Source organism: Pseudorca crassidens, chromosome 3 (genome assembly GCF_039906515.1).
Source record: "Pseudorca crassidens isolate mPseCra1 chromosome 3, mPseCra1.hap1, whole genome shotgun sequence".
NCBI classification, from domain to species: Eukaryota; Metazoa; Chordata; class Mammalia; order Artiodactyla; family Delphinidae; genus Pseudorca; species Pseudorca crassidens.
In genome coordinates, this window is record NC_090298.1 from 126,937,750 (window position 1) to 126,950,801 (window position 13,052).

The following is a 13,052-nucleotide window of genomic DNA, read 5'->3' on the forward strand; positions in this document are numbered from 1 at the left end:
CCAAGCTGTTTTCAGTTTAGCGTCCCTTAGTTTTAAATTCATTTTTAGAATGAATTACTATCTTCTTTTTGAACTTATGTATTCCACAGCATAGAAGTGACCTCACAGTGGATTCTGTGACATCAACCAAGCTGCAGCCTGAGACGACCCTAGTCTCCAGTCAAATGGAGCCTCACCTCATACCCATGCTCCATGGAGCTGATAGAAACACTCTACCTCACATTAACCCCTGTCTATCTTTGGTTCCTCAAGGTTATGGTTGAAAGTCACCTTCTGTGGGCTGGAAAGCACCACCACCTCCTTCTCTTGCTTGTCTTCCCTTTGAAGGTCCCTGAACATAGATACTATGTCTGGCCTGTAGATCAAGCAAGAACAAGACTCATGTTTCCTCAGTATACTCATGGGAGGGAGGAGGGGAACAGCAGTATTTGTCAGGCTACCATCTTGACTTGACTTCGCAATTCCACTTCTGGGTATATGAGAAACTCTAACACATGTGTACCAGGAGACAACTGTAAAATGCAACAAAATATAAGGGCAAAACATTGGAAATAGCCCCAAATGTCCATCAACTGGGGAACTGATAAATTATGGACTACATATACTGTTGGATACTATACAACAGTGGCAGACACACAGGCATGAATGAATCTCACCTATGGTAGGGTAAAAACAGTAAGTCACAGAACACATGTGCTTTAGTTCAATGTATAAAACAGTTAATAATAATACCTAGCAATAAATTATTTAGAGTATATATTTGGCAAAATTAGAAAAAAGGAAGTATCTATAGGGTATAAAGGAGGGAGATGTTATTAGGGAAGTATACACAACAGCTTCAATAGTGTTGGCGACTGTTCTATTTCATAAACAAGGTGGTGGGTACACAGGTATTTATTTTCTAATATTTTCACATTTCTGAAATCTGGATGGTCTTAAGATATAGCTGTCATTATCATGAATACACCTTAGTCAGTTTTTTAATACATTTTACTTTGTATGTATTCACAAGGGTGATAAATGTTAAAACCAAAGTCTGAAAAAAAATTTAATACGTATAAAAAATTCAAAATGACAAAAAAATCATTGTGTCAGTTTAATTGGTATAATTTTTTCTTTTTTAGTGGTACATAAAATACAATATGTATTATACTTGATGACATCTTATATTCAGAGGGATACTAAATTTTTAACCATATTAACTGTATATTGTATATACAGTTTTGCAAGTATGGTATATTTTATCATAAAAATCTATTGTCTGTTATCATTTTTCCATTTTTCACAGGGGTAAGAAAAAACACAAATACCTATGGGAAAAGGTATTTCATGTAAACAGTAACTAAAGGAGAGTAGGGTTGGCTATACTACTATTAGATAAAATAGACTTTTAAGTCAAAAACTGTTACATGAGGGAATTCCCTGGCAGTCCAGTGGTTAGGACTCCGTGCTCCCTGCTGAGGCCACGGGTTCAATCCTTGGTTGGGGAACTAAGATCCTGTAAGCTGTGTGGCGCAGCCAAAAAAAACTGTTACAAGAGACAAAAAAGGACACTACATATTGATAAAAGGATCAATTCACCAAGAAGATATAATAACTATAAACATATATGCACCAAATCACATACCTCCAAACTGTATGTAGCAAATATTATTAGAATTAGAGAGAGAAGTAGCCCGATCTACAATAATAGTAGACTTCAATAATCCACTTTCAATAATGTATAAGACAACCAGACAGAACATCAGTATGGAAGCAGAATACTTGAACAATACTATAGACAAATGGACACAACAGACACCTATACTCCTCTCAGCAACAGAATGTACATTTTTTTTCAAGTGCACATGGAACATTCTTCAGGATAGACCCCATATGTTAGACTACAAAGCAATTGTTAATAAGTTTTAAAAGATTGGAATTATGCAATGTATCCTTCAAATCACAATGGAATGAAACTAAACATTAATATCAGAAGAAAAACTGAAAAATTCACAAATATGTAGAAACTAAACAACATACTTTTAAACAACCAATGGGTCAAAGAAGAAATTGCAAGGGAAATTAGGAAATATATTGAGACAGATGAAAACAAAACACAATGCGCTGAAACTTATGAGAAACAGTAAAAGCATTGCTAAAAGGACAATTTATAACTGTAAATACTTACATTTAACAAGAAGAAAGATTTTAATTCAACAACCTAACTTTTCCTCTTAAAGAACTAGAAAAAGAAGAACAACCTAAACCCAAAGCTAGCAGAAAGAAGGAAGTAATATAGATTGGGTAAAGCTGCCTAAAAAGTACAGTACAGGAACTCAGTATCATTTCCCTTTCAATTAGGAACTCAACAGTATGCACTCAGTCTTAAAACACTTCTCCAGGCAATGAGATATAATTATAGACAAACTAACCTGAATCAGAAATATTTGTTTCCTTTTTCTGGTTGAGCCTGGAGTTGAGGTTGGAACAGGGCACAATCTTTTTGAGTTCAGTTACCAGAACTGAAGACTCAATGGAGAGCAGGCCTTTTCCATTTGCTCTGTTATTTTCAGAGTGTGGTTTTAAACTATGTCTCTGGAGATCTATCCAGCTTGCTTCAGGGTACCATCCTGCATCTTTACATACCATACGGACCACTCTGGCATCACTGTTCTTGATGAGAACATGTGAGGAACTTCCTATTCTTGTGATATGAGAAGGGAACAAGCAGCTCAATTAAGAAATCAAAAAGTGGTTTGATTCTAGTTTCAGTATTTTGAATATGATGGACCAAATCAAAGGATGGTCCATCTCCTGTATAACTTAGGTAAAAACAATGAAAAATTTCCATCAAAATACGTAATTATCCTAAGGAATCATATATAGCAGAAAAAGGCAAGAACAAGTAATTTTTAAGAACTGAGATAATTGAAAATATGGAAGAAAAGAAGATAATAATGAGAAGCTGAGTCTAACAATTTATAGTAATTTCAGAAGCACCCTAAAAGCTGGTTGAATGGCACAGTTCTAATCAAAAGTTATTATACCACAACAGAAGTCAAATTGTCAAAGCAGATTCAGGGAAATTAGGCACCTTACTTAACAGCAAATTTTACTAATGATGAATTAAGGATACAAGCAAAAAAGCAAGCATAACATCTATCTCTGGAAGGGTCCAAACTATCATATGCACCTCCAAAAAATAGATTTTTGTACTGGGATGTATTCTGGCTTCAGAGCTAGAGATGAGTGTTCACTGTGTGTGCTGGACATGTGCTGTAAAAGTCAGCTCTAGGGAGCTATTTAAGTTTAGAGCTTCTTAGTTTTTATATTCCACCAGTCATGCAGAGAGGGGATCTACAAGACTAATTTCTGTTCTCTAAGAGGTGCTCCATAATCAATAAATTCCATATTTGTTTACAATAAGCAATGTAAAAATTCTGGTAAAAATATTCTCACATGAGACCTTCTTTGGCTATCCTCCTACTTGTAAGTTTACATGGAGGAGAGAGTTACAGAGCTGTTGAAGGATTCAACACAATTCAGCCCATATCACAGGAGCAAACCAACTGGGCCTTCAAGAGACATGCAGTAAGGCACCAAGGGGAGGTAAAAAGAGTGTGTGAAAAGGTATGTTTTTAGAAGTATCATCTCATTGTACCTTCTCAGAGGTAAGGTAAGGTTTGGGCAAAAGTATTTGTAGGAGAAGAACATTACCTTGTCAGAAAACCTCAATTGCCTGTCCTAGTCCAAAAAATATTTGAATAACAGGATCTTCTGTAAAAAGAGTGGATATTAGGTTGAGAAAGGGAAACCAGAATAATCCAGAATAAAGAGAAGGCTGAAGGCTCTTCAGCAATGCCTTTCTAGAAGTTCCAACGTTGGGCCTAAGAGTTAGTTAGTGAAAGAGGACAAACAAGAATATTTCTCATTCAAGGGATAGTATATCCCAATTCTGAGGCTCCTGAGAGGTTGAATATACAAGGTTATAAATTTTTAAAAATCTGTATTATCCAGAATTTTAAATGAACAATTATAACTGCTCATAGTATATAAATGTGCCACTTTGGACATTTATATTCATTTTCTTATTTGATATTTACAACAGGGTATGGAGTTGGCATTATGGTCCCCATTGTATAGTGCAAGAAATAAGATCCAGAAGGCTCATAACTGCAGAGGCTACCATGAACCCATGTTTTCTGTTCCCAAGTGCAAATGCTATTCCCTCTTAGTCTAATCATCTAACATTTTCTAAACATTCTTGACAAGGAAAGGATAACGAAGCACTGCTTTGAGAAGGCTAGTTTTGAAAGTTTCTTCATTTTTGGAGAAATATGATTTAAGGGACAGATTTGGAGGTGTTAGTACCAAGCAGCCTATGACAGGCCTTGTGGTGCTCAGGTTGCACAGCTCACTCTGGCTGCCTCTTCACCTTCATCTTGAGCCCACATGTAACAGCCAGGACCTAGTTTTTCTTAGCCTTTTGATCCACCTCCTACATAAATGCTACTGTACATTTCTCTTCCAGCCGTAGATCTTGGGCACAGGGTTGGGAATCTGTCTGGGGTCCTAAGGAAACACACAGGGCTACAGTACAAATTCTTTCACTGGGGGATTTAGACTTCGATCACTCTAGCCCTGCCAACCATCCATCTTCTGCTCTGGCCAGCCAGATACTTCACCTTCCTCCAAAACCTTATCTTGCCATTTTTTACTTTTGTTGATATATCTTTCATTATTCACTTAGTTATTGTATTTCCCTCTATTCACCTGTCCCATTAACGTTAATTTCTCCTGTTGTAAAAAAAGAGAACCATTTGCTTCCCAAGATTCCCTTTCATGTGGATTTCCTTCTCTGCAGCTCTTGTACCACTTCTTTCCGAAGTGCTGTATTTCTTATTTCTTGTCTCTTTCACAAATACAGACTCATCCTAACTTCTGTATCTCTTCCCCATTGCTAGCCAACACTTTCAAATCTTTTCCCACTTTAGTCTCCTCACCTGAAGTTCCTCTCTTCCTTCAACAGGGCACACCCTAAGGGGCTAAGTTAAGGGGTCTGCTTCAAAGATATACATTTTAAATAGAAGATACAGAAATACTGAAAGTAATGGAAAGAAAAAATATATATCATTCATATACTAATCAAAAGAAAGCTGTTATATAGCTCTTCTTACACTGGACAAAATAGAGTTCATTAAAAGAGAGAGAGATCACCAGGCAATAAAAAGGGAAAACTCACTACAATATAACATTCAGTAAATATAAGCAATGAAGAAATATAGGCATGTTTATTGTTATGTGAAATGTACACATTTCTAAAATAAGGGTATATATAAGGTAAAATATTCTCTATCATCAGACAAAAAAAAAAGTCCTTTTAACTTCAAGATAAGAAATTATACTGTCTTGAGCTCCCTTGTGCCTTCAGTTCCAAAATTCCATGGTTCTGTAATTCTGAGTTTCCATGGTTTTGTGAACCTCTGATTCCAATCCAAAGCAGTTCATTTGGAGAAAATAGGGCTATTTTCACTATTCTTACTGAGAATTCCTGAGGCAGGTATCTTGGTTACACTGGTGTGGGACATGGGAAAGCAAAGAAGGTGACTTAAAAGTAGCAAAAAGTACACCTAAAAGGTGTGGAAGTAACCAAATTTAGGAATAACAGAAAGAAGAACCAACACATTAAACCACCAGATTGATTAATGTGGACACTGCCATACTCTAATTTAAAACTGAATGAAAACAGCCCTTGGGAAGTTTTTGGAGAAGATTCGGAGGTTCACTTCCTGCTTGACTTCTGTACCACCACTGCAGTGACTTTATCTTGAATGAGGATGTCATTAATGAAGAATATCATTACATATGGATGAGATGATCTGAATTATTTTGTATGTTAACCCCTTACCAGACATATCATTTGCAGATATCTTCTCCCATTCAGTAGGTTGTATTTTTGCTATGTTGATGGTTTCCTTATCTCTGCAAAGGCGTTTAAGTTTAATTAGGTCCCATTTGTTTATTTTTACTTTTGTTTTCCTTGCCTGAGGAGATAAATCCAAAAAAAATATTGCTAAGACTTATGTCAAAGAGTGTACTGCAGTCCAATGTTCCTAGTATCATTATTTACAGTAGTCAAGATATGGAAGCAACCTAGCTGTCCATCAAAAGATGAATGGTTAAAGAAGATGTGGTATATATAATACAATGGAATATTACTTAGCCATAAAAAAGAATGAAATTATGCCATTTCCAACAACATGGATGGATGTGGAGGGTATTATGCTTAGTAAAATAAGTCAGAGAAAGACAAATATTGTATGTTTTCACATATATGTGGAATCTAAAAATTAAAACAAAGGAATGATAGGGCCTTTGAGACAATATGGTATAGTACAATGGTCCTCAACACTGGCCTCACTTAATAATCACCTTTTAAAAATAAAATTACCAGTGCCACATTCCAAAGGAATTCTCAAAATTTTGTAGAAAATTTATATTTAAAATATAATATTATGTGGCAATTCTGGAAATCAGATTCCACCCTCTCCCCAGGGTTTGTTGTTGTTGCTGCTGCCATTGTTGTTGTTGTTGTTAGTATACTGACTTAAAAAATTGAAGTATACTTGATTTACAATATTATATTATTTTTGAGTGTACAGCATAGTGATTCATTATTTTCACAGATTGTACTCCATCATAAGTTATTACAAAATAATGGCTGTAACTCCCTTTGCTATGGAATATATCCTTGTTGCTTATCTATTTTACACATAGTAGTTTGTATCTATTAATCCCAAACCCCTAATTTGTCCTTCCCCTATTCCCTCTCCCCTTTTGTAACCACAAGTTTGTTTCCCTTATCTGCAAGTCTATTTCTGTTTGCATATACATTCATTTGTATAATTTTTAGATTCCACATAATAAGTGAACAATAAGTCTTTCTCTGACTTATTTCACTAAGCACAATATTCTCTAGGTCCATCCACATTGCTGCAAATGGCATAATTTTGTTCCTTTTACGGGTGAATAATATTCCATTGTGTATGTGTGTGTGTGTGTCTTTGTGTGTGTGTGTGTGCACATTTGCACACGTGCACCACATCTTATTTATCCATTCATCTGTTGATGAATACTTAGGTTGCTTCCATGTCTTGGCTGTTGTAAATAGTGCTGCTATGAACACTGAGGGTGCAGTACACGTGTTGACATAAGTCTTAGCAATATTCGTTTGGATTTATCTCCTCAGGCAAGGAAAACAAAAGTAAAAATAAACAAATGGGACCTAATTAAACTTAAAAGCCTTTGCACAGCGAAGGGAAACTATCAACAAAATGAAAAGACAATACTGGAGTGCATGCATCTTCAAATTAGTATTTTGTTTTTTCCAGATATATGCCCAGGAATAGAACTGCTGGATCATTTGGTAGTTCTAATTTTAGTTTTTTGAGGAATCTCCATTCTGTTTTCCATAGTGGCTGCACCAATTTACATTCCCACCAACAGTGTACAAGGGCTCCCTTTTCTCTACATCCTCTCCAACATTAGTTATTTGTAGACTTTTTCATTACAGCCATTCTGACAGGTATGAGGTGATATCTCATTGTGGTTTTGATTTGCATTTCCCTCGTGATTAGTGATGTTGACTTTCTGAACAAATTTTAGACGAATGAAATCAAAAACACAATACACCAAAACTTGAGTTCAGGTAAAGCAGTACTTAGATGGAAATTTATAGCTATAAAAACCTACATAAAGACAAAGATAGGCTAATGACCCAAGCAAGATGTCTGCCTCCAACAAGAGTTCAAGTAGATGAACACTCTCTGATATTTCTGCCACCAGCTTTTAGGACCCCAGAGAGAGCAAGAGCCATCCTCTGCCTCTGCAGGACACACCCCAAGACCAGCAGTGGACAAATCTGGAAGACACCATCTTAACCAAGTGATTAAAAGTTTACGTCAACAATAATGGGACAAATCAACATCACGTGCCTCCTGGTATGAGAAGAACAAAGCACCACTTCTCAGAAGGCAGAAAGCAGAAGCAAGAAGAACTACAATCCTGCAGCCTGTGGAACAAAAACCACATTCACAGAAAGACAGACAAGAAGAAAAGGCAGAGGGCTATGTATCAGATGAAGGAACAAGATAAAACCCCAGAAAAACAACTAAATGAAGTGGTGGTAGGCAACCTTCCAGAAAAAGAATTCAGAATAATGACAGTGAAGATGATCCAGGACCTTGGAAACAGAATGGAGGCAAAGATCGAGAAGATGCAAGAAAAGTTTAACAAAGACCGAGAAGAATTAAAGAACAAACAAACAGAGATGAACAATACAATAATTGAAATGAACACTGCACTAGAAGGAATCAATAGCAGAATAACTGAGGCAGAACACATAAGTGACCAGGAAGACAGAAGGGTGGAATTCACTGCTGTGGAACAGAATAAAGAAAAAAGAATGAAAACAAATGAAGACAGCCTAAGAGACCTCTGGGACAACATTAAATGCAACAACATTCGCATTACAGGGGTCCCAGAAGGAGAAGAGAGAGAGAAAGGACCTGAGAAAATATTTGAAGAGATTATAGTCAAAAACTTCCTTAACATGGGAAATGAAATAGCCACCCAAGTCCACGAAGTGCAGAGAGTCCCATACAGGATAAACCCAAGGAGAAACACGCCGAGACACATAATAAGAACATTGGCAAAAATTAAAGACAAAGAAAAATTATTGAAAGCAGCAAGGGAAAAACGACAAATAACATACAAGGGAACTCCCATAAGGTTAACAGCTGATTTCTCAGCAGAAACTGTACAAGCCAGAAGGGAGTGGCATGATATACTTAAAGTGATGACAGGGAAGAACCTACAACCAAGATTACTCTACCCAGCAAGGATCTCATTCAGATTCGATGGAGAAATCAAAAGCTTTACAGACAAGCAAAAGCTAAGAGAATTCAGCACTACCAAACCAGCTCTACAACAAAGGCTAAAGGAACTTCTCTAAGTGGGAAACACAAGAGAAGAAAAGGACCTACAAAAACAAACCCAAAACAATTAGAAAATGGTCATAGGAACATACATAACGATAATTACCTTAAACATGAATCGATTAAATGCTCCAACCAAAAGATGCAGGCTTGCTGAATGGATACAAAAATAAGACCCATATATATGTCATCTACAAGAGACCCACTTCAGACCTAGGGACACATACAGACTGAAAGTGAGGGGATGGAAAAAGATATTCCATGCAAATGGAAAACAAAAGGAAGCTGGAGTAGCAATACTCATATCAGATAAAATAGACTTTAAAATAAAGAATGCTACAAGAGACAAGGAAGGACACTACATAATGATCAAGGGATCAATCCAAGAAGAAGATATAACAATTATAAATATATATGCACCCAACGTAAGAGCACCACAATACATAAGGCAACTGCTAACAGCTATAAAAGAGGAAATCGACAGTAACACAATAATAGTGGGGGACTTTAACACCTCACTTACACCAACAGACAGATCATCCAAAATGAAAATAAATAAGGAAACAGAAGCTTTAAATGACACATAGACCAGATAGATTTAATTGATATTTATATGACATTCCATTCAAAACCAGCAGATTACACTTTCTTCTCAAGTGTGCATGGAACATTCTCCAGGACAGATCACATCTTGGGTCACAAATCAAGTCTCAGTAAATTTAAGAAAATTGAAATCATATCAAGCATCTCTTCTGACCACAACACTATGAGATTAGAAATGAATTACAGGGAAAAAAACATAAAAAACACAAATACATGGAGGCTAAACAATATGTTACTAAATAACCAAGAGATCACGGAAATAATCAAAGAGGAAATCAAAAAATCCTAGAGACAAATGACAATGAACACACGAGATCCAAAATCTATGGGATGCAGTAAAAGCAGTTCTAAGAGGAAAGTTTATAGCTATATAAGCCTACCTCAAGAAACAAGAAAAATCTCAACCTTACACCTAAATGAACTAGAGAAAGAAGAACAAACAAAACCCAAAGTTAGCAGAAGGAACGATATCAGAAAGACCAGAGCAGAAATAATGAAATAGAACCAAAGAAAACAATAGCAAAGGTCAATAAAACTAAAAGCTGGTTCTTTGAGAAGATAAACAAAATTGATAAACCCTTAGCCAGACTCATCAAGAAAAAGAGGGAGAGGACTCAAATCAATAAAATTTGAAATGAAAAAGGAGAAGTTACAACAGACACCACAGAAATACAAAGTATCCTAAGAAACTACTACAAGCAACTCTATGCCAATAAAATGGACAACCTGGAAGAAATGGACAAATTGATAGAAATGCACAACGTGCCAAGACTGAACCAGGAAGAAATAGAGAATATGAACAGACCAATCACAAGCACTGAAATTGAAACTGTGATTAAATATCTTCCAACAAACAAAAGCCCAGGACCACATGGCTTCACAGGTGAATTCTATCAAAAATTTAGAGAAGAGCTAACATCTAACCTTCTCAAACTCTTCCAAAATATAGCAGAGGGAGGAACACGCCCAAACTCATTCTACGAGGCCACCATCACCCTGATACCAAAACCAGACAAAGATGTCACAAAGAAAGAAAACTAGAGGCCAATATCACTGATGAACATAGATGCAAAAATCCTCAACAAAATACTAGCAAACAGAATCCAACAGCATATTAAAAGGATCATACACCATGATCAAGTGAGGTTTATCCCAGGAATCCAAGAATTCTTCATATATGCAAGTCAATCAATGTGATACACCATATTAACAAACTGAAGGAGAAAAACCATATGATCATCTCAATCGATGCAGAGAGAGCTTTTGACAAAATTCAACACCCATATATGATAAAAACCCTGCAGAAAGTAGGCAAAGAGGGAACTTTCCTCAACATAATAAAGGCCATATATGACAAACCCACAGCCAACATCATCCTCAATGGTGAAAAACTGAAACCATTTCCACTAAGATCAGGAACAAGACAAGGTTGCCCACTCTCACCACTATTATTCAACATAGTTTTGGAAGTTTTAGCCACATCAATCAGAGAAGAAAAAGAAATAAAAGGAATCCAAATTGGAAAAGAAGAAGTAAAGCTGTCACTGTTTGCAGATGACATGATACTATACATAGAGAATCCTAAAGATGCTACCAGAAAACTTCTAGAGCTAATCAATGAATTTGGTAAAGTAGTAGGATACAAAATTAATGCACAGAAATCTCTGGCATTCCTATACACTAATGATGAAAAATCTGAAAGTGAAGTTAAGAAAACAATCCCATTTACCATTGCAACAAAGAGAATAAAATATCTAGGAATAAACCTACCTAAGGTGACAAAAGACCTGTATGCAGAGAATTATAAGACACTGATGAAAGAAATTAAAGATGACACAAATAGATGGAGAGACATACCACGTTCTTGGATTGGAAGAATCAAGATTGTGAAAATGACTCTACTACCCAAAGCAATCTACAGATTTAATGCAATCCCTCTCAAACTATCACTGGCATTTTTCACAGAACTAGAACAAAAAATTTCACAATTTGTATGGAAACACAAAAGACCCCGAATAGCCAAAGCAATCTTGAGAATGGAAAACGGAGTTGGAGGAATCAGGCTTCCTGACTTCAGACTATACTACAAAGCTACAGTAATCAAGACAGTATGGTACTGGCACAAAAACAGAAATATAGATCAATGGAACAGGATAGAAAGCCCAGAGATAAACCCGTACACATATGGTCACCTTATCTTTGATAAAGGAGGCAAGAATATACAGTGGAGAAAAGACAGCCTCTTCAATAAGTGGTGTTGTGAAAACTGGACAGCTACATATAAAAGAATGAAATTAGAACACTTCCTAACATCATACACAAAAATAAACTCAAAATGGATTAAAGACCTAAATGTAAGGGCAGACACTATCAAACTCTTAGAGGAAAACATGGGCAGAACACTATAGGACATAAATCACAGCAAGGTCCTTTTTGACCCACCTCCTAGAGAAATGGAAATAAAAACAAAAATAAACAAATGGGACCTAATGAAACTTAAAAGCTTTTGCAGAGCAAAAGAAACCATAAACAAGACCAAAAGACAACCTTCAGAATGGGAGAAAATATTTGCAAATGAAGCAACTGACAAAGGATTAATCTCCAAAATTTACAAGCAGGAATGTAAATTGATACAGCCACTATGGAGAACAGTATGGAGGTTCCTTAAAAGACTAAAAGTAGAACTACCATACGATGCAGCAATCCCACTACTGGGTATATACCCTGAGAAAACCATAATCCAAAAAGAGTCATGTACCAAAATGTTCATTGTAGTTCTATTTACAATAGCCAGGACATGGAAGCAACCTAAGTGTCCATCAACAGATGAATGGATAAAGAAGATGTGGCACATATATACAATGGAATAATACTCAGCCATAAAGAGAAACGAAATTGAGTTATTTGTAGTGAGGTGGATGGACCTAGAGTCTGTCATACAGAGTGAAGTAAGTCAGAAAGAGAAAAACAAATACCGTATGCTAACACATATATATGGAATCTAAGAAAAAAGAAAAAAAAAAAAAAGGTCATGAAGAACCTAAGGGCAAGACGGGAATAAAGACATAGACCTACTAGAGAATGGACTTGAGGATATGGGGAGGGGGAAGGGTAAGCTGTGACAAAGTGAGAGAGTGGCATGGACATATATACACTACCAAAGGTAACATAGAAAGTTAGTGGGAAGCAGCCGCATAGCACAGAGAGATCGGCTTGGTGCTTTGTGACCACCTAGAGGGGTGGGATAGGGAGGCTGGGAGGGAGGGACACAAAAGAGGGAAGAGATATGGGGACATATGTATAACTGATTAACTTTGTTATAAAGCAGAAACTAACACACCATTGTAAAGCAATTATACTCCAATAAAGATGTTAAAAAAAAAAAAAGAGGGCTTCCCTGGTGGCACAGTGGTTGAGAGTCTGCCTGCCGATGTAGGGGACACGGGTTCGTTCCCCGGTCTGGGAAGATCC

The 13,052-nt window shown here is 36.4% G+C and overlaps 1 protein-coding gene across 1 annotated transcript in view; it reads right to left on the bottom strand.

Moving 5' to 3' along the window:
* Window positions 1-13,052, bottom strand: part of ZNF300 (zinc finger protein 300) — a 174,608-nt gene that overhangs the window by 43,930 nt on the left and 117,626 nt on the right. The window lies entirely within an intron of this gene.